Source organism: Fukomys damarensis, unplaced genomic scaffold (genome assembly GCF_012274545.1).
Source record: "Fukomys damarensis isolate Sample0158 unplaced genomic scaffold, DMR_v1.0_HiC HiC_scaffold_28, whole genome shotgun sequence".
Classification (NCBI taxonomy): domain Eukaryota; kingdom Metazoa; phylum Chordata; class Mammalia; order Rodentia; family Bathyergidae; genus Fukomys; species Fukomys damarensis.
The window spans coordinates 44,650,396-44,677,188 of NW_022900940.1; the positions used below are offsets into that span (position 1 = coordinate 44,650,396).

General features: G+C 38.2%; 1 protein-coding gene across 5 annotated transcripts in view; it reads right to left on the minus strand.

Moving 5' to 3' along the window:
- Positions 1-26,793, minus strand: part of Fhit (fragile histidine triad diadenosine triphosphatase) — a 1,329,438-nt gene that overhangs the window by 1,291,849 nt on the left and 10,796 nt on the right. For all 5 annotated transcript variants that reach the window (XM_010643166.2, XM_033757040.1, XM_010643170.2 and 2 more), the window contains exons 2-4: positions 10,341-10,442; positions 6,542-6,590; positions 3,870-3,937 (exon numbers count right to left, since the gene is read on the minus strand). The gene's annotated coding sequence lies outside the window, so the exon portion shown is untranslated. The remainder of the gene's footprint in view (positions 1-3,869; positions 3,938-6,541; positions 6,591-10,340; positions 10,443-26,793) is intronic.

A 26,793-nucleotide genomic window follows, 5' to 3' on the forward strand; every position in this document is an offset into this window, starting at 1 on the left:
GGGGGGGGGGGGCTGTGCCATGGCTTTAGAGCAAGTCACATCATTTTACTGGGTGTTTTGGCTTTGTTTTGTTTCTTAAAAGGAAATTATTCCTAAGATATAGTTGCAATGTACAAAATTAGGAACCCTCTCCCTTACTCAGTACAATCTGATTCCCTCCTTGATCCTTTTTTTAGACCTCAACTTCAAGGTCACTGACACAGAAAAAGCATTCTATGAGTGCTCCAAATTCAAGGTCCTGCCCTGTTTTACCGACCCGTATCTCCTAAGTGAAGTCAGCATAACCTTTAACCATAAGCTTTGTTTGTCTACTAATTATGATCTGTCTCCCTCCCTTGAGAGAAAATCATTAGCTGGGCCCTTGTTCCTTGTACCTCATGTACTACATTCCTGGCATGTTACAGGAGGTGAATGCATCAGTCATTTGAGTACACAGTCATTCACTGAATGTACTCTAAATAAGTTCTAAGCGCTCAAAAATATATATGATTTAGTCTCTTCTGGCAAGGAACCAGTAATTCAAAGGACATTAGTTATACAAGCAAAGACAGGAAACGTCCACGCAGCAGACACTGATGAGGGTCTACCTAACAGCAGTTGCCCTCTCCAACCTTACAGGTAAAACTCTGTGATGGTGAATTTTATGTATCAGGTTGCCTGGCATGGATGCCCAGATTAAATACTCCCTTTGGCTCTGTCTCTGTGTTTCTGAATCCATGCAAGCGCGCTTGAATCCATGAACTTAACAAAGAAGCTCGACCTCTCCAGGTGGGCATCATCTGATTCATAGAGGGCCTAAGAAGAACAAAACAGGAGGAAGGAGAATGTATTCTCTATTCTGCCTGTGTTATTGTTTTGTTTTTGGTTGAACTGGGGACCTTGTGCTTGTGAGGCAGGCGGCAGAACCACTGAGCTAAATCCTGGCCCCCTACCTGTTTTATACTGGAACCAATCATCTCATCTTTTTTCATCTTCAGACTGCCATTCACACTTGTGGCTCCCCTGATTCTCAAGCCTTTGAACCTGTACTGAATCACAAGCCCAGCTTTCCTAGGTCTACAGCTTGCAGATGTTGATGGGACTCCAAGGCCTCCATAATTACATAAGCCAATTCCCATAATAAATAAACAAATAAGTAATCTATTGGTCCTCTTTCTCTGGAGAATCCTGACTAACACAAGCCCCAATTTTATTGGAGTGTTCTCCCTCCACAAAGCCATGTACCCAAGGAGGATAAAAATCTCCCAGATGAGGGATAAATTCTTATTACTTTAAAATATAGAAAGGTTTACAGCTGTTCATATATCCATCTTTTAGATACCGGCGCAACTTGGCTGGGTTTGCCACAGGCAGAAAATCATACTCACTCCAACATACTCACACCCCCGAAGCCACCTGCAGCTGTGGACAGCTTCTTCTCTCTACCCAATGAACTGGCCAAATCCTATTTTCTATATGTGCCCCAATTGTAAAGTTGGAAAGCATCAAAGTATCACTTCGGGCAATCCGTTCTATATGCCAGTGTCTGACTTAAGGCCTAAGTGAGTGCAATCAGCCAAACAAGGTCTAAAGAGACATTTGCTCGGAGGTTCCAGAGAAGGTCCCTTGCTTTTAAACAGGCACACACAAGAATGAATGTCTTTTGTTAGGAAATGCCACCTTGTCTGCATGTGGCCCCTAAAATAAAGCAGCCATCTTAGAACCAGGAAAGCAACCAGTCAAGAACTAAGCAAACATGCTGAAGCTGGCAGAAAAGCAGCAAAATAGTGCAACTTTGATGACATTGTTGAGCCGCTAAACCAAAAACACCTATAGCTATACTTGCCCAGAACAACTTCTTCCTTGAGATAATTCATTTCTCCAACACTGACAAGCTTTATTTTGTAGATTTTTCAAGTGTAAGTTGGTAGAGCAATTCACAAGATAATTGACAATGCTTAGCAATCTGTCACCAGCTTAGCATTCAAAATCCTCTTCCTGCTGCATAGTGACAACCATCAAAGGCACCCTGGTGGGTCTCCAGTTGCTTGACACCAGGGAAAAGTGGATTTCAGTAGGATTCCAGATCTTCAGAGCCAGGACTTTGAATGCAGAGCCTTCCTATCAATCAGCAGTATACATGGAGAGGGTGGGAAGCTTTCTTCTTTTAAGTCCCTTGTTTTTCAAACCATTTTGAGTTGAGTGTTTGATTGTTTGCAGCCAAAAGGATCTTAAGTGATAAATCTATCTTCACATAATTAGCAGCAAATTTATGTGGTCTCCTTTGAGCAAAGACTCAGGAGAAAATGATGCAGAGACTCATAATTCTGCCAACATTCCCCAAAAGATTTAGATGATGGATCTTAAGTGAACCCCCTCCCAAAAGTAGACAACGGGGATTCCAGATAAAGATTTATCATGTGATCATTTTATACTCAGCATGAGAATTATAAAACACCCCATGAATGGGGAACTATCACCTCTTCTCAGTGTTAACTTAAGGGCAGTATAATTTTAAAATGTCAATTCATACTCTACATTTTCTTCCTGCATGTGCATTTCCCCTTCTCATTTCAAGAACTTCATCAGACTGTGTCTTGCCTTTTTCTCAGGCACATTCCAAAAGCATAAGGTACTAAAAGGCAATTTCCAACCCCAACCTCCCAAAATTCTGTCTCCATTAAGGACTTTTCCCCTAGAACCTAAATTCATAAAAGGAATGTGCTAGGCACCAGCAGAAAGGACAACAAAGATAAGTTTAAATTGTTTTGCTTTGCTTAAAATTGTTCTATTTCCTCTAAACTTCTTTAGGTAGATGGTTGCATTTCAATGAAGAATAGGCTGTCCGAGTAATGAAGAAAAAGTGCAGGCGTTGTAACTCCTTGATGCAGTACAGGTTGGCATTTGCTTCCTGGCAGAACTCTGGGGGTGACAGAATCTTTGACGCAGTGGTGGCAGGGTGCTGGGAACATGAACACCAGAGCCTTGAAATCACAGTGAAGATTTCAACCTCCTCTGCAGAGATACAGCAAGGCTTCACGGCACTACATGGACATGGGCCTTGCAAAGTGACTGGTGTGGACTGAAGATCAGACAGCCTTTTTTCCAAACGCTCTGTGCTGTGGCAGACCTGCAGCACTTTAATATCAAGGACTCTAAGTGAGTAGAAAACCCAAACGCCACTAAGAAAAAACATCCCAAAGTGCAGTGGAAAAAAATGTAATCAAGTATGTACACATTCATGATTAAAATTCACACATGTGGCTGAGTGCAGCAGCCTAAACCCCAGCTACTGCAGAGGCTGAGGTAGAAGGAGTGTGAATTGGAGGCCAGCCTGGGCAACTTAACAAGACCCTGTCTCAAAAATAAATAAATATTTTTAAATTCATGCATGCAATATTCAAAACTTTTTTTTCAAAATGAAACCCTTAAATCAGAATGCAAACTCAACATCTTTTCAGTTGGTTTGATATATCCTGAACCCCTAAAGGGCAGCACATTCCCAGGCCGAGTTCCCTTAGAATTAGAATGTAATTTAGATTAGAATATAATCATTCCTGAAAATTCTGCCACTTCATAAAAGGAAAAGTAACTGTAAAGCTGAAAGTTTCAAAGCCAATGAACATTATTAAATGTTTGTAAAACATTCAAATAAAAGGCCCTAACAGATTGCTTTTATTTTGACTCTCTCCAATGTTATACCCACTTATAAGAAACTACTTCATTTTCCTCCATGTGCTGAGAAATAACGAAGACTGAATATAAAGAAAAGAAGTATGCCTGGCACTTTAAATATTTGAGATTCCCAAATAATACAAAAGCATTTTCAAGTCACACATGGGATGTGAAGGGAAATGTTCTTGGAGGAAATATTCTCTAATAATACTTACCTGCTTCAGAGGGTGCTTCGAAGCTCTATTAACACCAAGGAACAGTTGGAGATCTTCAAATAAAATCACTATAAAAATGCAAAGTATTATTATTAAAGTTCTGAAATAATTTCACACCTAGCGATGAGAAAACCCCAGGCCAAATTTCACTGCTTATCTACTGCTTGATAAACAAAAAATACCACAAGCATGAAGGGTAGGGGTAGAACTCGAACAGAACAAAGACATCAAAGTTTGTCTTTTAATAAAGCTTCACATTTCCCTAGATGTCATTTTGGGAAGCAGGGGATGAGTCCCTTAAAGGTGAGGGGTAAATACAGGGACAACATACTCCTTGCTTTTGTACCAGAGATAGCAACAATCAGCTGAGCTAAAAAAATAATAATAATAAAAACATTTAGAAAAACACACAGCATAGCCCAATTGTATGGAACATATGTCCTCACAAAGCAACTGCCAAAGTTAAAAATGGCCAGATAATTCATTTACCAGAGTCATCTACCAGCATGATCTCATCTATGAGGTTAAAGAGAAGATGCTTAAACAGACAGTAGGATTTCTACTCAGCTATGGAGAACATTGAGCAAAGCAGCCATTTGCTGCTAATGTGGTAGCGATGATCATGATATGGTAATAAAAGTAATGACAGGATATAAAAAAGAAGTCCTCAAACCGTGATGGTCAGTGGAATTACCTGTGGAGATTTTTGAAATACAGTGATACCTCGATTCACAAACTCAATTCTTTCCATGATTCTCATCACCAACTGAACTGGATGAGAACCATTTAATTAAATTCAGTGGTTAGGTTCAGTGTTGACCTTATGAAGAAATTTTATTTGGTTCTCATTCAATTCAGTCTGTGACCAGCATTGTGGAAAGAATTAAATTCATGAACCAAGATACCACCGTAAGAATTCTTTGGTTCTCCCATTGTACAACTACTCATTCTGAACCTCTGAAGATAGAAACCAACCAACAATTGTTTGTGTGTGGTGCTAGGGATTAAACCCATAGCCTTGAGTGCTCTACCACTGAGCTACTCTCAGCCCCAGCAATTTTTTCTTAATACATTTGTTAGGATAAGAACTGATGTGACAATATTTGCAAAAAATGTCTTAAGAATGTAGAAATGGAGATGCCCATTTCACAGATTAAAAAACTTATCAGGAAGAGAGTGATTAATTTGTCCACAGTTCAAGAGCAAAAGCAACACTAAACCCACATCTGACTCAAGAGCACCAATACAACAAAAGATTTTCACTTAGATGAAGCAGATGCACCAACATGAATGAAAACTCCCTCCCAGATGAATGCAAGCACCGTAGCTACTTCTAAAGACTGTCAACTACTTAAAATGGCTACATCATTATTAACAACAATAAGTTACAAGCATTTCTATCTGAAAGCTATTATTATTACTGCTTCATTCCAAGAGGTAATACAAAATTTCAGGATATATAAATTATATGATTAAAACATTATCTACTTTTTTGGATGGTATTTTCTTCACTAATGGTCAAGCATTATAGCAAAATTCCAAGGCCATCAGCCTTCAGGGTACCAAAGTTTGGTTACCCCAAAGCAAAATCATCAAGATGGAGCTTCTAGTAGTTCCTATTCTAATAATTCAAAAGGGATTTTCTCAAATTTCTTTTTAAAATTCTTCTTGACATTCAAAATAAACATTAAAAACTCAGGCCTAGAATTAGATTTGTTATAACGTTTTAGGAATAACGAAGGTAAACATCAAGTAAATCAAAATGGCTCTTCAAATGTAACTAAAGTGGTCACGGTCATAATTACTGTAATAAAATGAGAGAAAAAAACTAAAATTGTCAAAAACGTAATTGATGATGAAAACAAATGTAAAATTATAGCATATTTCACCCCGGCCACCAAAGACTCTTGATGAAACTGCAGCCCCATAATTCCCCAGAATGAATTCTCTAAATTAAAATACTTCATGCAGAACAGAAATTAAACAATGAATCAAAGAACAATGCTGTACAGAGGTATGCTTATAAATATACCTAGCAAAGAGGAAACAATTACATTTTTCCACGTAAAACTACCTTGAAGGTAATGTTTCACAGGAGCCCAAGTTGGTACTTTTCCCACTGCTTCCAGCTTGGAAGTTCATTTCCTATAACTCACTTAAGGGTGACCTGGTAGAATGCAATTAGCTGCAGCAAACTGACTGGCTTTCTCCTTTGTGCAAAACTAGCTTCTCCATGCAACGGAACAACTGATTTTCACGATAAATTTCATCCAACTCAACTGAAATGGCACTCTGCATTTTATTTTAAATGCTTTATTTGGCCAGTTGGTTTTATTTAACTATTTTACCACCAGAAGTGGTACAAGAGCATTCTTTTTCCATCTAGCATTAATCTTACTAAACTGAACTCCATTGGAATGTCTTAACTGCAGAAAAGAAAGCAAAAGTCAGCAAGCATACAATTGCATTTGGCTACCCTCAGCACATCATTTTATTTCTTCTGTCTGCTAACTATTGCTCAGCACTTTTGCCTATGACAGAGGACAAGCAGGTGGTTAAGGAAGTTGTCCTGTCAGCTATATCTTTAATCCAAGTGTTTAAATCTCTGAATAAAAGGAAAATCAATGTTGTAAAGGCAATGTTTGTCAAGGCCATGCAATAAATACACTTACCTTTACGGACTGCTCTCAATGGATTTCCCTTCTTTGCTGAGCTACAAAGCTACAAAGAGATAAAAATGAAACACTGAGTTGTCTGCAAGTAAAACTCCAAATGTTTTTTTTTCCATATTTCTAAATAAAATTTCCATACAGCAGAGTATGTGGCACTAGCCAAATAAACCAGTAATAAAATGTGTGCCTCACACCTCCTGCACAAGAAGCCAATAAAAAAATTTACTGTGGTTTGGATATGGTCTGAATATTCATTCCCCAAGGCTTCACGTGTCAAAACGTCATTCCCACAGTATTGAGGTATGAAAAGATGAGGAAACAATCTGACTATGATATTTACAGGTGAGTCCTCTGGAAAGTAATTAGGATTAAACAAGGTCATTAAGGTGTAGACCCCAAGACTGAATCCTGCTGGTCAAGAAGAGGAAGAGAAACCAGACAAACACACGTACACTTGTGTCATTTGCCACGAGATGCCCTGCACAGCTTTGAAACTCTGCCAGCAAAAGGCCATCACTGAGTGTGACCCTTTTACCTCACACCTCCAAAACCATGAATCAAAACAAATCTTTCATTTGTTTCTACTTACCCAGTCTGTGGTATTGTGTTACCAGCAACAGAAAATGGGCTAATATGCAGTTAAACCGAAATTATCACACATCTACTCAACTAAAAGACAATCTTCGCAAAATCTACAGTCAAAAATTTTGTATAAGAATTCCTCAAAAGGGTAATGACTTAGAAAAAGTAGACAAGAAAATCAAATTAAACATTAATATAATACACACAATCTGATCTAGCATTTATTTCCTTACTCATTTTGTCATCTTTTCTGTATGCTCTATTTCCACTTCCCTAAAAAGTTTTACTTAGAGGAGTTTATTCCGCTTACTTAAGGTGCGTGGTTCTCCCAACCCAGACCTCACCCCTGGCATCCATGAGTATGTGTGTACCTAACATGCACAATCAACCTCTCTCTAGGTAGAGTACAGCCATTTCTCAGAAGAAACACAAAACAGAAAGTTACAACTGCACATTTCAAATCAAATCTTGGCTTTTTCAGTTCCTAGTGACCAAAATATACTATTCACTGACCACTCACAATTTAGGATCACCTGTGAAAAGATCTGTAAAATTATACTTGTAAAAAAAAAGCAGTAACTTCAAGCCTAGGATTTGGCTCAGTGGTGTCACCACACGCCTCACAAGCACAAGGTCCTGAATTCAATCCCTGGTACCAAAAAAAAAAAGGAGTAACTTCTGATTTCAAGAGGTGAATACTACAGTTGTTCAACATTATTTTTATGATGGTTCTATGAAAATAACTGGAATGTGCCTCTTTCTCTCATTCTTACCTAAATTCTGCTAGCTCCTAAATATTCATTAATTGGAAATGATCAACAACCAGTTGATTTTCCCACATCTTTTTTTTCTTTCTTTCTTTTTCTTTTTTGGTGCTGGTGATCGAACTAGGGTCCTTGTATTTGTGAGGCAGGTGGCAGAACCACTGAGCTAAATCCCCAACCCCCACATTTCTTTATTTGTCCTTAACATCCTAGGTAACTGCCTTAGCTCTTGCTGGGCTATCTCCCTCACCCCACATCCCTCTACCTCAACAAAGAGCCAACTACTACAGATGGATGCTCACAAAAGAATGGGCCAGACTTATGGACTTTAGGTTAAAAATCTCAGAATATCAATGCAGGAAATAAGGCCCTTCCATTGGAAAGTATTGGAAATCTCTCCTTTCCTCTGTGTTACATGGAAAGCAACAGGGTTAGGAGAAAATAATTTAGGAAAGAATAGATAAAAAGTATCGTATTGTATTTTGTGAAATATGAGAGGTGTATGGATTGAGTCTCTACTAAAACACATAAAAATGTTAAAGTGATAAACACATATAGAGATATATATAGAGATAGAGATGATATAGATATAGAATATATCTCCAAGTTCAAAAGAAAAGGAATGGTATGAATAAAGAGACAATAGATGTGAATTTTTCGAATGGAAAATAAGTCTTGAAAAGCACAGCAACATTTCAAAATAAATACAAACAAATCCAAACTTAGATGCTCAGAATGAAACCACAGAACACCAGAGATAGAAAATAAGTCTTCATGTCACCTGGGGTTGTAGAGATAAAAACAGACTTCTTGCAAAAGATCATGTCATTCACAAAAACAAAAGTAAACCAGTAATGTAACAGCATGTTCACAATGCTAAAGAAAAAAATGGTTCAACTAAAATTCTGTACTCATGCCAAACTTATCATTCAGAACTGACAGAGAAATAACACATTATCCAGGAAAAAAAAAAAGATTATTTATTGTTTTCACGGAAGTTCATTTTTATGGAAAGATATACTTGAATAAGAAGGAACTAACCCAGGGCCAGGGATTTAGCTCAGTGGTTCTGGCGCGTCTCACAAGCATAAGGACCCGAGTTTGATCCCTGTTACCAAAAAAAAAAAAAGAAGGAACTAACCCAGAAGGAAAGAGTAAGAAGCAAGAAAGAATAGTGACAGAGGAACTGGCATGATGATAATTCTAGTAAATTTCATAATAAATGAATACTAATTAAAAATTATTAAGCCCTATTTGTAAAAAGAGGGGAAAACTAGTAACAACTAATGTTTAGGGGTGGCAAACAAAGTGAAACTGAGAAATGTGTCACAAGGGAGTGGGAAATAAATAGGAAGAAGACAGAAATACTCAGTAGGCTTTTAAAGATAGGTATTAAAACTACTGATTAACTTGTTCAGAAGAAGCAACTTTGGGCTGGGGATTTGGCTCAGTGGTTCCACCACCTGCCTTGCAAGGGACCAAGCTTGATCCCTGGTACCAGAAAAAAAAAGAATAACCAACATTGCACACATGCACACATTCTCAGAGATTCATACAACAATGTTTAGAGCAGCATTGCTAGAATGGCAAAAAATGATGACTGGACACAATGCAAACATCGATCAACAGTATGCTGAACACATTTTTACAGATGCTTACAATGGAATGTTACACATATTTGAAAAATCAATGAAACTATTACCCACATCAACATGGGTACCATAAAGAAAAGAAGCAAGCCACAGAAGGTAAAATAAATACTGTTCTTTGGGATATAGCATGTAGTGGCAAAAAGCTATCAATAAAGCAATTTATTTATCAATAAATTCTGGTTTATACAGAATTCAGAGCATCAAACTTGGGGTGGGGAGAAGGTACAATAGAAGAAAAGCATTGGGAGGATTCTGGGATATGGCAATGCTCTGTATTTCTTGGCTTGCAGAGAGGTATTTAGATGATTCGTCTTTCATTTTCTTTAAAATATGTGCATCCTCAAAATCATTTTGTATTATATATTACATATCACCTTAAATTAGAAACTGGCCTTTATTTTCAAGTCAATCTATCTTATTCACACAGAGCAAGCCCCAGATTCTATATAAACACCAACAATCATCCAATAAACATTCATCGAATAAATAAGTACAAGTGGATTTTATGTTCTTTGTACATATCTTTGGTGTGCGAAAATTTATGTGTTTTTGTACATGTATTTGTGTGTTAATAATCCAAAGTGGAAACAAGTCAAGAGCAAAAAGCTCTTGCTCTTGTGCCCAAAGTACATATCACTAGACAAATGCCAAATGAATAGCCATTCAAATAAGCCCTTTCTTTCCCATGTTCTCCCTGATCCCAAAACTTGGAGACCTAAACTTCTCTAGGCCACGAAAACATTTTCACTACAGCTGCTATGTTATAGTACTTCCCTTTCTTCTCATGTCTTACATGCTCACCTTTTGTTCTAAAGCAGACAATGTCTATATCCTTCATATGACCTTCTGCAAGACGTAAATTAGATTTAAATGAATCCAAATAGGTTTAGATTTCAGCTGCTCCTAAAAGAAATAAACATGGAAGCAGGGCATAACAGGCTATGACACACTGATTTATCTTGGTAGTTTTTCATATTTTTACAAACTCCAAGTCCCTCCATCCATGTTCAAGTCCCCAACACCCCTAAAAAAGTGATCTGAATATAAAGAAACATCTTTCTCAAATCAAAAGTCTACTTTGATTGTAATTCAACTTCTTCCAATGGAGCCCATGTCTGGAAACCAACCAACTATACTTTACTTAGGCCAAGTTTGCATAGAAAAAAGAAATTTGACCCAACTTTTACCTTCTGCAGCTCTCACCTGACTTACCTGTCACGTTGAGGGAGTGGTTATTAACCTCTAAGTCTTTAACAATTATCAACATAACATACCAGGGAAAGAGTCTGTGCATTTGAATGCAAAAATGAAGAAACTGAATAAACTCAGCCTTAATTTTCATTTTTATGCTATATTCAGTGAGCTGTTACTGCAGACAAATTATTGCAACATTCTTTCAAATGATAGCCAGTTTTCAACTAAGAGAAGATTCTTAAACCTCATCCTAAAGCCTTTTTTTACATATCAGTGAAAACCAGGCAGTTGGAAAACACAGCTCTGGTTAAACTACCTGATGATGAATGAATATTTTAAACATATGGTATTATTTGAGAATCCGCAGTGATTTAAACCCACTCATGAAATAGTAGCAGCAAAGACCTCTCAAAATTAGCACTTTTTGGATATACGCTTAAATGTTTTATTTCAATTTATATGTATGTATTTCTCATGGAATATTCTGAGAATTTATTAAACAAGTATATGTGAGTTCAGAGGGGATGACCAGAATAAATCTTAGTTTTGTGATTTACTCTGAAAACTGACTAATACTGTAAAAATGAGTATGTGAAAATCTTTCCATTAGGCCTAAATTCAACAATATAAACCACATCTGTCTTGTTTTACACTGAATCTATATCCTCTAGGTCAGTGTCTAGCATAGAACACATACAATGAAATTGGCTTAATAAAGGAATAAATTTTCATCACTATCAAAAGTGAACACTGATTAGGAATTCTAAAGCTAAGCTTAGTTTTGGGCTTTGTTTCTCTCTCTCTCTTTCTCTCTCATTTTGTACTTTACAATTTCAAAATTCAAAAATATTTCTCTCTACAAAAGCCTGACCTTTTGGGGCATCACTCACACACACACACACACACACACACACACACACACACACACACAAAACACACACAAAACCACACCCTTGCCACACCTGTTCAATACTGTTATATTTGCTAGGCATCAAAAAAGTAAATTTGCCAAGTAGCATGAGAACCAGAAAATCATTAGGTAACAACTGAGGAATAGAATGCCAATCGGCCAATAATCAGCATCTGAAAATTCATAGAATTACACACAAATCACATTGCGTGAAACCTCAGGGAGCATGACCCATGCTGGGTCGGTGCCCTGACTGCAGGGGTTGGGTGCTGACCATGAGACAGCACTAGAAAGTACCAGCCTAACCACAGGAGACACTGTGACAATGTGACATTTGCACAGGGATGCCCTAACATAGCCCCGGTATGTTTTCTCAGAATGGGATGACATTTCGAGTCAAACAACTCTGCTCCCAATAGCACTTGCTCCCCAAACTCCATGAGCCTAAATTTGAAAATACAGGTACATTTTAGGAGGTAACTCAGGTTATGCAGATGTGGTGTCAAAATGATCCATTTTTAAAGGCGGTCTAACCAGATATTCAGTGTTTAACCTCCTTTTTTACCTTTATATCATTACATAGAGCTCACATAGCCCTAGTCTTAAAACCTCTTGTGTGTGCAAACTCCTATCCCGATGCATCGCCACCAGATCCTGCTAAATGTGTGCTGAAACCAGGTATAAAGATATGCTACCGAGAGACCTGAAAGGGACTGCACTGTGGCCTCACCAAACCTCTGCTGCCTGGAACTGCTGTCCACATGTGAGTCAGTCCAAGGACATAGGACAGCTGCTGTTACCACTGTCTCCAGCCATCTAACTAAGGTCACCTTTCCTGCAAGGCTGATTCATTCCAGGAAGGAAAAGGACAGGTCAGAGAGTGCCAACTCCCCATTTGGTTTCTGCAGTTGCCAACTCCATGCCCCACATGGCTTAGGGAAACACCCTTCAGGGGAGTCCAGGATGAGGGGCCCAACTTTCCAGCAGAATGACCCCACCCTGGGGGTTAAGGCTCACCCTCCACCACCTGGCCTGCATGTGCCAGTTGAATCTGCACCCATCTGATGTGAGGGTTGCTTTCTGCCCGTCCCCAGCTCCACTGCAGGGTCAGGTGACAGTCTGTGCTCTGCCTGGCTCCTGGCCCAGTGTTCAAATGGCCCAGCCACATCACTATGGAGAGGGAGTCTGGTTGTGCCCTCCTCTGAACTCTCCATCTGGAAGATTCTCTGGTCTCTTTCCCTCTCATTTTTAATCTGACAGACACTGCTGGACAGGGAAACTCAGAGCAAACCAGAGTTCATCTTTCCTTCTCTGCTGCTCGGCTGGTATAATTGCAGGGGCAGAACAAGGTTGGCCCAGACCAGGATGCCAGGAATTAAATGAGGGCCCTGACCACTAGACCACATTAGTCCTGCCTTCTAAAGTCTCAATTAGTTCTCCTCAGCATGGCACACCTGCTTGCTTCTGGAACCCACAGAAGTGACAAGGTACAATGCCACCCTCAAAGCAAGTATTAACAGAATATTGGTTGAGCATGGCAGTCACCAGGCCTGCTGGTTCCGGGCTTTGCAATAGCAGTCAGTCTAAAGCTCTGAGCAGCAGCAGCAAGATTTCTGCTCCCCTTTCTCATGCAGGCAGTTCTACCAGCATTCTTCTGAGTGATATTCAGCCAGTAGCTCAATTTGGAAACAAAATGATCCTAACAAACAGTGGCAGACTTGACAGACAGGCTACTGAGCCTGGGGACCAAAACAAAGGATGCAAACTAGAAGAAAGGAAGGGCTGATGGCAAAAGACAGAGAAGAAAATGAACACTACACAGAAAAACAGAGTACAGGACTAGATACCTCAAGTCTACAACTCAGAAATGAGCTACGAACATAACAGATTCAAGAGTGGAAACCATGGGAGTAGATCAAGGCAAGGGAAGGGGGCAGCATCTGTTTGGAATTTTGATGCTGAGATAGACACAGGGCTAGCAGCATAACAGCAGAATGGATTTGACAGTAAGTAATATTTGAGAGGTTTCGAAAGACAATGAGTGTTAATTCTATCCTGTTTTTCACCTCTTGAACTATAGTGACATACCAAAATTTGCTACATTTCTAAGGGGACATTGTCAGATACAATGGAAACTCTGAATACATTTTTTCATCTGCATTCATTAACTCTGGCCCTTATCCACAGGCCTACTGCAGACTAAATTGGATTTTGGATCACTGGTACTGAGGCACTGCAATTAATTAACAATAGAAAAATAATATTTATATCCAGGCCTAACAACATCTGACATTTAAACTATTCTGCCAGTCGGGCAAATTCCATTCAACAAATTTTAATTGTAATGAACATGACAGGCCACAGTTTACATGATAGACCAAGAAGCAGAATTGAGTTGATCTCTTGGCACGTGCTTTCAATGCCTTGCCATGCTGCAGGAGAAATAAGCTAGGAAATTCGGAATCAGAATAACAGAAAGACCTGATCCCCAATTCCACTCAGATAAACCAGGACGTACCACCCCACATGCCTCCTCAAATGCCCTAGGATGAAACTACCCTTGTTTCCCATGCAAGCTCAAAGTTAAATACTTACTGCCCCTTATGACATACTGGCTAATTTTTGTATCTTTGGGTTGTTGACATTTTCTTTGGGGTACTAAAATCCCTTACTCTTTCCTAATTAAAAAGTGATAAACGTTTTGCAAGCCATCCAAATAATGTGCAAAGTACACAAGAGTTGGAACTGGTGCAGCTTTTTCAGTTGGCACAGGACTGGCCTTCTGTATTTTGCCAGATGGTGTATCTCAGTAAGTCCCCAATCCCTGACTCAAGTGAGGGGCATTGTCAGTATGAGGCTGAAACAGAGAATGTCTTTAAATGCTGTCTTATTTTGCATTGCAATAACACCATGGGCCTAACATTTATTCTTGCTGAAACTTTCAAAGTTGAAGTAGTTTTCATTTGTCTATGACTCACTCGAGCTAACACAAGATAGTACAAACAAGAAGAAAATTTCTGGCTCCATGAGAACCATGTAAATTTTCTGGAAACCAATGTCAGAGAGCAGATCTCCTTGCCTGTTTTCCTACTGCTCTTCTAGGGAATATTGGTCTCTAAAGGACACTGGATGAAATAGTGTGGATTGATCAAAACCCATGTCTGCTACCCCAAAAATATGGGATGTAAAAGAGAGAGATGAAGATGAAAAATGCAAAGTACACAAGGCAGATAAAAGCTTAGCAGATAAGAGAAACAAAGTGAAAAAACTAACCACAAATAGCTGATAGGACCCCCTTCTTTTTGGAAGGGTAGTGTATTTCTAGTTCACATTCCTAAAACACGCCTTATTTAGCTTTTATGTTAATTCAAAAGAACTGAAATAAAGTTGCATTTTAGAAGTAATACCTATTTGGAGTATGGATTTGGCTGACGGGTTACAATATCAACAACTGAAATAGCGACCTTCACGGTGATACTTCCTCAAGCCATGACCCTGACTAAGATCCAAAATGGAAACCAGGCTTCACATTACTGTTAGATATGGTTATGGCTATGACTGACAGAAGGACGACATTATTTCTGCTGTATGACCTGAGATGCACTATGGTTTATGTAATTTGATGCCATACAGAATATGGACAGATATATGCATTAATTACAATCACATTTGAGGACTTTACTTGCATTCCCTCATACATACACACACTGAGATAAGTACAACTATGAAGTGTATTACACATTAAGGAAAAGGTAGTTACACTTAACTGCCCTTCCTAAGAGTGAAGTCCAAAGTCACAGACATGTCAGTAGCAGAGTTTAGGTACAAATCCAAGTCTATCTCCCTCTGAAGTCTGTGCTCTACAACAACACAGTGGCATATGACGGCATCTGCAAGGGAGACAGCATGAAGGAATTGATTCCTTTTGGCAATAGTCAAAATATCTTTTAAATATCAGGTATAAAACATTTTCCGACCACCAGATGCTTATTTAATTTTGAAAAATCAATTTTATGAAGTTGCTATGAGTAGTTTCATGTTTGTTAATGCCTGCTTATATTCCTGAAAAAGTATAGGCCCTATGGATCTAAAAATGTCTTTCTGAAAGTCAGGAAGAAAAACAAGACACTAACTGGATTGAATGAAAAATGTTTGACAGAACACAAATGAATAGAATCTGTAACTTTAACATGCCTTTGTGGGTGGCAGGTACTAAAATGGTCATATCAAATTCTGAACACAAAAGACTTAACATGCTTATTGTTGTAAACAAAAGCATTTGGTTAAATGAAAGTTCCATCAAAGCTTAATAACCAAATTCAAGTGAACACAAAGTAAAGGGTTATATGCTTTCTGCGGTTTCAGTAATAGCTAATCTAATAATGGTAAATGGAGGGTTATTGTTGATTCCTTTTCCTCTGTTTCATAAATTAGATAAAGCAACCTGGCAGTTACAGTGCTTTAGAGTTTTATTCGACTAAGTGATTTTAAAGCTATCTCAAAATATAACAAAGTCATGACTTGAATGACTGCTGAATTGTACCTTGCTTCTGTCACCACGTTAGAACTTTTCACCAGTGTTAAAAAGCTTCCTGTTAACTAAAACAATCATATAAAGCACAATTTCTATCTATAGCACCAAGCCATTTAGAAGGCAAAGTGTCACTGATACAGCATTATCTGATATTCCATTTCACCAGGGCCAAGCTTGTAAAATATAAACTATAAGAGCAGTCAAGTGCTATTTATTTCTTCTGATACAAAACCCAGGAACAGTAGAATTTCTCTGATTAATGATTTTTCACAGCACATTTCCAATTTTCTACTACAGTTTATTGATCTGGAATACTAAACAGATCTGCTCCCTGGCTAAAGAACACACAAAGCCTGTGCCTCGGGTCCCCTGGGCTGTGCCTCCAAAGACGAGAGTAGTGATACTTCATCAGGCAGCTGATGGGTAGGAATGTGAACCAACCGAGGCACGGCCCTTATTCGAAGGATACGCTCCTTCAACCCTGGGCCTCTTGATGGCAGGAAACACATGCCAAGTCTCTGCACCTGGCTGAGGCTCCACACCTGCAGTTGAAAGCTGATGAGTTGTCCTTCACAAAGGCAGTCTATTTTCCTGCATTTTCCCCTCATGCCCTGATATGGTTACTTTCAATTACCCTGATAGCCCAGGAAGAAAAATATCCCACTCTCCATATTTCATTCACATAATGAGAATCTGCAAGCTGTTCTCTATGACAGATGAGGACTGTGTGCTCAAGCAACTTGTTCCGCCTGTCAGCCTCCAAGAATCCACAGCAATGAGATACAATCGGGATGACATTACTAGAGAAGAAGTGGGTCAAATACATGGTCACTTTAAAACAGAATGTCAACTATTCTCTCTACTTCAGTAATTTGATGCAGTGGTACTCAAAGCACACACAGAAAGAAATAAAGAAGAGGTCACTGCTATTATCTTAGCGTTCTCACACACCCCAGCACAAATAAACATAGTTAAAATGGCTATTCCCATTTGCCTTTATGAGACTTTCCATCTTCTATCCATAAGTCAAGCAATGTTTATTAAGCATATAGTATGAGTGGTAGAATGTTGAAAGCAGACCCCCTGCCCTCACAGCATTCACAGTCAAGGGTAAAAAACAAATGTTAAACATGCGATTCAGATTAATATAATAAAGGATGCAAAAAATAGAAATACAAGGTACTAAGGAAATTTATAATATGAAAGCTAATCAAGTCTTGGATTTCAGAAAAGGTTTTCCTGTGGAAGGGACATTAAAACATTACAAGTATAGGGGGTGAAGGGAGGAGGGCAGGGGAATGGGGAAAAAAATGAGAATCAAGACCTGTCATGTAAAGGTACAAGATCCCAATGATGAATGTAACTGTACTGTACACCTAAAAACTACCAATAAACAATGAAAATGAAAACAATGAACAAACACTGTAAGTATAATAAAGGCAGCTGGGTAAAAGTTTAAGCAGAGGGCTTTCCTCCTCAAAATGCTTCCTTCTGAAGAAACTATTATGAGAAAAGCAGCAGTGGAAAACTAATGGAGAAAAGGAAGCCACAGAGTCCACCACCGGGAGTAATTATCTTTTTTATTTTAACCCCTAGTTTTAAAAAATGATTTTAAAAACATTTAAATATTAGTATAACTCTGTCTGTCCTATCTTGCCACATAAGGGCAAAAGTTAATTACAATCACAGTTTCTTGATGATCTGCACATTAAGGTAGATTTTACTTTAAAAAATCTAATTCATCCTGACTATGCTTATTTAAACCCATGGGTCATTTTTAAAAATATGTTTTGACAGCAGTGAAACTTGTGGCACATACAATACCAAGAGCATAAATTTGCTCATGGTACAAGTACATGAAAATTAACCCAAGCAGCCAGAGAATGCAATTTTTTAAAAGACTAATATAGCTATGTTTATCCTGATTTGAATAGTGTACAGTGTACATATGTGATGCAACATCACATGCTACCTTGTAAATATGTGTAATTATCTGTCAATTAAATGATAAAATAAAAGACTACCAACAACATGCTAAAATAGGTAGGAATGAAAAAAAAAACAATCCTCTCATATTTGGTGACAAAAATCCTGATTTATTCGTACAGAAAACTGTTTCAGATCATCATTCATCTCTTTCACAGCATAAGACTTTTTTCCACAGGATCAACAAACTGCAATGGAGAGGGGAAACTAGATATATTCATGAGTATGCTTGCCCTTTCTACTAAACCAGAGTATGCCACGTGGATTATTTTCTTTCCAAATTCAAAATCCATCCCAAGAATCCAAAATCAATAAAAATTACACTAGCATAACTGAGGATTGAATTTGGCCCTAAAAACTAAATGACTGAGTAGGGATAACACAGAGGGTTTTTTAAATGTCTTTTGCTCTTAACAACTATCAATGACTCCAGCAGCTGCTCTAAAACAAACACATCTATAGTGACTGTAAATAACTGTGCTGCATAACCCTTGGGAATTAACAGTCCCATGCTCCCCTGTGGAAGGTGGCAGAGTATTCCACTGCGGCGTAAGAAAAGCACAAAACAACTCAGCAGCTGCAAAAGGGTGCTCTGACCCTCCCTCTTTTCTTCTTGAAAGAGCTATGGAAGCCGTCCTCCCTACACCACAAGAAAAGTAATACTCTTACCAAGAGGAGGTGAACATAGTTCTTTATAAACAGACCTTGTCACACTGCTATCTTCCTAGTCACTTTCCACCCAGTTAACCTCCCTAGCCCGTGCCCCCCTGCCTTGTCAGATTTTCACAGTTCACTCTGCTCCATCCAATTTAGTAAACAGTAACTATTCTACCATAACTTCTTGTTGGGTCTTCATTTCCTTATAAGGACACCTATGTCACAAAAAACTTACATTAAATAACATACTAAAGTAATATACATTCATTTCTCCTATCGTCAGTCCTAGTAAAAAACCTTAGAGAAGGTGAATTTTGCTCCCCGTACATTTGTCACTCAGATCTCACCTACAGTTCAACCTGAAAGTCATATTTTGGGAAAAATACTGGGCAAGTTAATAAAAAGTTCTATAGGAAGGGGTGGGGTGGATTCTGAACTTCTTGCAAGGAACCTAGGGATATTAGCCTCTAAAAAATAAGAGGAGACGGGAAAATTGCCTTCATACACTCAATGGGTTATTCATTTCTAAACTCTTCATTTTGTTGAGCATTTCCTTAGGCAAGGCACTGTGCAAGGCAATGAAGGCCTAACATTGAAAGAGAAAGCCAATCTTTATTTATCCCATGGAAGAAAACACTGACATTCTCTGCGGCACTCCACAGGATATGGTGTGGCAGGGTAGAACAGAGATTCTGGATTCAAAGCACAAAGCACAAGAGTCAAAGCCTGCCACAGGCTGAATGGCAGCATCTCCCAAAACCTGGTTCCATCAAATCCCGGATCCTGCACGTGTTACTTTATTAGGAAAAAGGTCTTTTAGATATAATGAAGAATTCTGAGATCCTTTCCAAATACAAGGATCAGTATCATTGTTAGAGAAAGTCAGAGTAAGATACATAAAAGTGGGGAAGGCCAAGTGAAATAAATAATTAGGCAGCTTCAAGTCAAAGAATGTCAGGGCTGAGGGCTCAGTGGTTCTGCCACCTGCCACCTGCCTCACAAGCGCAAGGTCCCAAGTTCAATCCCCAATACCAAAAAAAACAACCAAAAAACAAAACCACACAACAACAAGAACAATGAATGCCAATAGAGGTTAGAAAGAGCAAGGAAGGATTCTCATTTGAAGCTTCCTGAGTGATCGTGGCCCTGCTGAACCTTGAATTTCTGACCTCCAAAACTGCAAGAAAATTAAGGTCTGTGTTTTAAGTCACCAAGTTCATAGCAATTGGTTATAGAACCTCTAGGAAACTAATGCAAAGCCCATGCCTCCTACTAGCTGTGTTACCTAGTGCTAAAAACTCTACCTCTCTGAGAACAAGGCCCTCATTAAGAATGAAGACAATAAGAGTACCTACCTCACAGGTCAGCGATTAAGGTGATGTCAAATATGTAGCACAGGTCTTGGAATAAAGTATATACAAAGTGCATATAATCATTGTTTTGTTTTTTTTTATTGGTTTGTTTATTTGCTTTTTGGTACCAGGGATCAAACTCAGGCCCTTGTGCTTAAAAGGCAGGCGGCAGAACCACTGAACTAAATTCCCGGCCCCATATTATCATGGTTATTAGGGAGTTCAGAGTTACTAGGAAGCACCTGTAGACCTTACAATGACACATCAACAGGTGTAATAAACCTAATTTGTACAGGAGGGATCTCTCTACCATTAAACATATGCCAGTACAGATTAGACAAACAGTTTTCTAGAACTGCTAAAGAAAGGTTTATATTATGTGAGAGGCCAGACTAAACATGCCCAGGACTTCATTCTACATCAGCTAAGTACTCCTTTCTCTTTGGGCATAAAATCAAGATCCCTAAACAGGGTAATTCAGCAGGAGAAAATGATATACCTGCACAGCAATTCAACTCCCCCTTGGAGAGGTCCTTCCTTTTCTAGGCCATGTTAGCTTAAGGTATCAAATAACAAGCATGCTCTGATCATCTCTCAGGTATTCGTACCTGAGAGTGATGACAGAATTACTTGGACCCCACCCTAAATTTTCTGATCCCCTGAATGAGGCAATTAGATAAGATTAGGGGCTCCCAAAAGCCAGTCAACCAACAAGGTCCAGACAATGGCAAAACTTTATAAACCAGTTCCTGCAGACAGCATGGCCCAGAGAGGGAAGGGGCAGCAAAAGCCTGTGAAGGTACATCATTTTCTCATGCTGAGTTACCCTGGTTAGGGATCTTGACTTTAGGCGCAAAGAGAAACGATTACCAGGCCAATTTAGAAGGAAGTCCACAGGGTTTCTACTCCAGGCCCCCATACAGTAAAACATTCCTTCTCTACCATTTATGGAATATCAATTCCTGGCAAAATTAGAAAAATATAAAATATATATAACTTTTCTAACTTCTTTGCTGGTCAGAAATAAAAGTCAGCAATTCTATGTCAGCTCCCATACCATTTCATTTGCCAAATTAAAAAATAATGTTTATAGTCTCTGAAATTCTAAAATTTTGGAATCCTACAGCATAAAATGGCCTATGCCAGCACCAATGGTCTCTGATTTTTAAAGAAATTTAAGACGTGTGGAATGTGACCATCCAGAAGTCTTAAGATTAATGTCATTCTTTCAGAATTCAAAAATGCTTAAAATTAGGTAGAACTATAATAAAAATGGAGAAAAGTAAAACTGGAGAAGTCTGAAAAGAATGAGTAGATCGTAACTATCCAGGCTGTAGGTGTTATATTACAGTTCTGCAAAATCGGAAGATGGGTAAGGTGTGCACAGGAATCTGTCTATACTGGTTCTTAAAATTGCACAGGAATCTAAAACCCTTGTGAATAAAAATTTCAGTGAAAAAATATGGGACTCTGAAAGTTCTTACACATCTAATAATCCGGCCAGACTCAAATAAATTTAAGTGGGCTGGGGATTCAGCTCAGTGGTTCTGCTGCCTGCCTCACAAACGCAAGGATCCGAGTTCAATACCTGGTACCAAAAAACAAACAAACAAAAACCCAGCAAAAGTACCAAATAAATTTAAGTGACTATCTTTTATACATAGCACATTAACAGTTATTACGAGGAAGCATTATTTGAGCAAACATTTCCTAAGCATCCTTGCATGTGTGAAGTGCTATGTCAGACTCTGGAGTCCAATGGGCATCCCACTTCTTCCTTTCAAAGTGTACACTCTCATCAGAAAGAAAGGCAGCTAAAATAAGCAGACAGACAACTGCGAACTGCAATGACCGCCATGAAAAAAAAGAGCTAAGATTAAAAAATATATAGATTATTTAGTTTGATGAGAGAAGACTTACTGGAGGAGATGACCATTAAGCCTTTCATAAAGAATGCATACTGATCATATAAATTTAGCTCCAGGGAACTATACATTGGGCATAAAAATGAAAAGTCAATGGGCTAGGGATTTAGATCAGTGGTTCCACTGCCTGCCTCTCAAGCGCAAGGTCCTGAGTTCAATCCCCTGCACCAATAAAGAAAAGAAAACTCAAACTGCCATTTAGGATCACACTTTTATATCTAATATCACTGTATTCTTAACCTGGCATAAAGTTGGAAGAATATGCTTTGGGTTGAGGCTGCAGCCGGCTCCTAGAGCAACCCTTCATTCTTTTGAATTAATAAAAGGAATGAGAAGAAAATGCGAGGCTTCTTTAACAAAGAAGGTAATACAAGATTATCCAGACATCAAATAAACATACAATTATTAACCTGTACTCTATGAGATTAAATTATTTTAAAAGTACATACAATATAAGTTCTGCTGGGCTTGGTTAGGATGTCTTGGCTCTTTACCCAAACTAGAACAAAAATATCTCATAATCAAAGCTGGAGAAGGATGAAAGAGTAGATCTTCAAAGAACACAAACCTCCCCTGTAATTCTCTCCCTCCTTGGAAGATTCAGAATATTTCAGATACTGCCAACTACACCCTGGGTGACAAAGTTAACATGTACAGTAAGCCAAGCAGCAGGACAGAAGTAAGATACAGCTGCCTACTCCTATTAGTGTCATAGCTGCAGGGACAGAACATTATGGTTCACTTTGGCTTGGTTTGGCTAAAAAGACAGGTTTCAAATAAGTCTAGACAGGAGAAAAATAAATAAAACTATGAAATATTCACATAACAGAACATTATACAGCAGTCAAACCAAATAAAGTACAGAACAATATGCATTGTATATTACATTTTCTATAAGAAAGGAAAATAAAGTATATTTTTCTTGTGTGCATTAAAAAAACCTGGAAAAATGTAAAAGAAACTAGTACAAGTGGTTACCCTAAGGGAAATGGGGACAGTGATGAGTGTATTTTAAAAAAAGAGAGAGAAAATTTTCACTCCGTGCCTTTTTGTGTTACTTTTTAACCAGACTGAGTACTGCCTAAAAAAATTAACTCTGTTAAAAATAATTAGTTTTGCATGATGATATATGCCTGTAATCTCAACACTCTGGAAAGCTAAGGCAGGAGGATCACAAGTTCAAGTCCAGCCTGTGCAACATAAAGACTTAGCAAGGCTCTGTTTCAAAATAAAATATGAAAGACAGCTTAAAAGGAAATTGGGAAACAGATCTTTTGCAAAAAATCAAGGATCTAAGAGATGGGGGGTAGAGTGAAAAATGAATTGTTAAATGTATTATATTTATGTAATAATTCCCCACAAGGAATGTAATCACTATGTACCACAAACATATAATGAAGAATAAAAATTGAACAACATAAATAAATTTGACATTTGGAAAGAAGTGAAATAAAAAATAAAAGCAGTGGAGATGTACTTCAGCACAAGGGCCTTTGGTTCAATCCCCAGTACTAAAAAAAAAGAAAGGAAAGGAGGGAGAGAAGGGAGGGAGGGAGGGAAAGAGAGAAAGAGGGAGGAGAGAGAACCACGAGAAGGAAATGATAACTCCCACTGCTGGTACTAGTGTAAAATAGCACAATTAATAAGACCATTTGGTAATATAAATCAAGGACCTCCAAAACGGCGAGTCCATAGATCCAGGGATTCTACCTGTAAAATCAATTTAAGGAAATAATGAGACATATACATATACCCAAACACACACATAAAGATGTTCACTGAAAAATATCAACAAGCAAAACCTAGAGAATCAATGAAAGAAATTAAGAAACTCCCAAACACAATATGTAGTTGTTAAAAATTACTCTGTAAAATATGAACCATAGAAGAATATAGTACTCAGAGATACTTTTCGGTATTCACGGTATTTTTTAAATCATTCATTCATTCTTAAATAAATCTTTTAAAGCATCTATCATGCTCCAGGTGCAGATCTGGACGCTGATTAAAAAGGCTAGTTAGGGCCGGGGATTTAGCTCAGCCGTTCTGCTGCCTGCCTCGCAAGTGCAAGGACCCAAGTTCAATCCCTGGTACCAAAAAAAAAAAAAAAGCTAGTTGTAGGCTGGCAATGTAGTTCAGTAGTAGGGTAACTGACTAGCATGGGATGAGACTCTGAGTTTGAAAAGGGGTAAAAGACCAGTTACAAAGTGGTATATAAATGGATAATCCCACTTTTCTGTGCATTTTTTAACTAAACTAGAAGGATAGAAATCAAAAGAGCATCAATTACCTATGAGTGGCAAGACTACTGGTGAGATCATTTTCTATAATGAATATATTACTTGTGCAATAAATAGACATCATATGTTTAGATCAGGCTAACAACTCCCAGGATCAAGAATGTGTGCCCCTCTTCTCTTTTCTCACCCCTAACTGATTCCCTGAAAACAAACTTTTTTTTTTTTTTTTTTTTTGTTTTTTGGTACATTTTAGGTATACAGCACAGTTACATTCATTATTGGGATCTTGTACCTTTACATGACAGGTCTTGGTTTTTTTCCCCTTATCCCTGCCCTCCCTTTGCCTCCTCCTCCGTCCCTGAAAACAAACTTAATGCTTGCTTCCACCCCAGCCATCTTAGGACCATCAGGAAAAGGCCAAGAACATTGCAGATACCTCTCCACATCTCTGATCTGCTGGGCAACCACCCACTTCTAGAAGTTTTGCTATGTGGAAGAAAGAAATCCCTTTTTGTTTAGCTATCCTAAATCAGTTATTCTGTTACTTGCAGCTGAAGGCATTCACACACTCAATAATATGTGACATGCATTAAGGTAATACTGTATAAAATAAATGTATGTACTAGCGTACTAAATGTTATGGTCACATATGCCATGTATGCTACATGGCAACAAACTAGTATACTAAATAACATATGACATACTGAGGCTTGTACAACCTCCAACTCATCTATTTTGATCAACAAGCAGAGCCTGAACGATGATACAGTTAACTGTCTCACTAACTTCCAGCTGCATAGTCACTTCTCTGACGTTCCTGGGAAGCAGAGTTCAGAAGCTATTGGTAAGAGTTCTAGGTCTACAGTAGAGCCCCACCTGCAGAAAAGAAAAACTAGACAGATACTCCTGCAGCTTACAATGTGGCCCAGCATTTAAACTTCCAAGAATATATGCTAAAAAAAGAATCATAGATATGATTAGGTACCTATGAAAATGTTCTTCATTATTATGCAACAGGGAAAACTGAGGGAACCTAAATGTGAAACAACTGGTATAAATTAAAAATAATGACATACTCTTAACAGCAGAGTACTTTGGAAACATTAATAACTTGGGAAAAAGTAAACATTACTTTGATGAATGAAAATACAGGTAAGTAAAAAATATGTGAAAGTGATGATCAAAAATTTTATGTATGTTTTGGGTTTTTTGTTTGTTTGTTTTGAGACAGGGTCTCACTACGTAGTTGAGACTGACCTGGAACTCACTATGTAGCCCAGGCTGGTCTCAAACTCACAGTGATCCTCCTGCCTCAGCCTCCTGAGTGCTGGGATTACAGGCGTGCGTCACCATGCCCGGCTAAAACTTATATGTAAAGGATGACTCCAGTTTGGAAAGCAGAATAAACAAATATTTACATGCAATAAAAGAAAAAGGAAGGGTATATGTACAATGCTCTCGTGGAACAGCGGAAAGACAATGATATCTACTTGGGAAATATTTCTACCTTTTTAAAATCTAAAACAACAATTTTCTTATGCAGTGAGTAAGATAATTTTTTTGAATAGCACCTTCTCATACAATATTATGTGCCCTCTTACCATGATGCTGGATTCACTGATAGCAACTCTGTCTAATTCCTCCCTGAAGCTTCAGAAAATGATAAAAAAGTTTATATTTCCAAGAGATTTGCATTATAAAAATGCAATATATTTCCTTTAATTCCATAAGTACTATTTTGATGGTGCTTGTTTGAGAAAAATATTGATGTTTCCTTAAATAAGTCTATCCTATATTAAAATTCATCCCCATACTCAAAATTGAATGATCACAAAAACAGTCAAAAAGAATGCTGATTTGCTACATTACTGTTAAAAAGCAGGTCCATTTATACACACGTCCTCATCCATTAGGCTTCTTTTTGCAGAAAAGACAGCTACCAAGCCAGTCTACCAATGAAGACTAGCAGAGCTCAAACTCCCTAGTGCAATGGCCTGAGTCCAAATTCTGCCTTTACTACTTGCCTGATTAACTTCTCTGTGCTTCACTTCTCTTATGTACCACACAGAGTTTCTATGCAGATGAAACAAGAGGATCCATGCAAAGGTGTTGGTTTGGTGTGATATGATAAAAAGAAAGGTCTCTCCTAACTTACTTTCAAGTCATCTGTGGAGACAGATCAAGGGCCTAGAACATCAGGTTTTAAAGAAACCTCAACATCCTGTCTTAAGAATGCATGCTGGATACTTGACTATTAAGTACTGATTTAACATCACTGACTTAGTGTTTCCTATACCGACATGTGTAGGAAAATGTGGAGTTTTCTTAGAACAATATAAATCTGGTACAGCACACGTATTTTGAGAAAGTAACTACTCTTTACATCTTTTCCTATTCAGTTCTCTCACAAAAAGCACCATTATATTCAAGGTACTGTGACTAATAATAAAAATGAT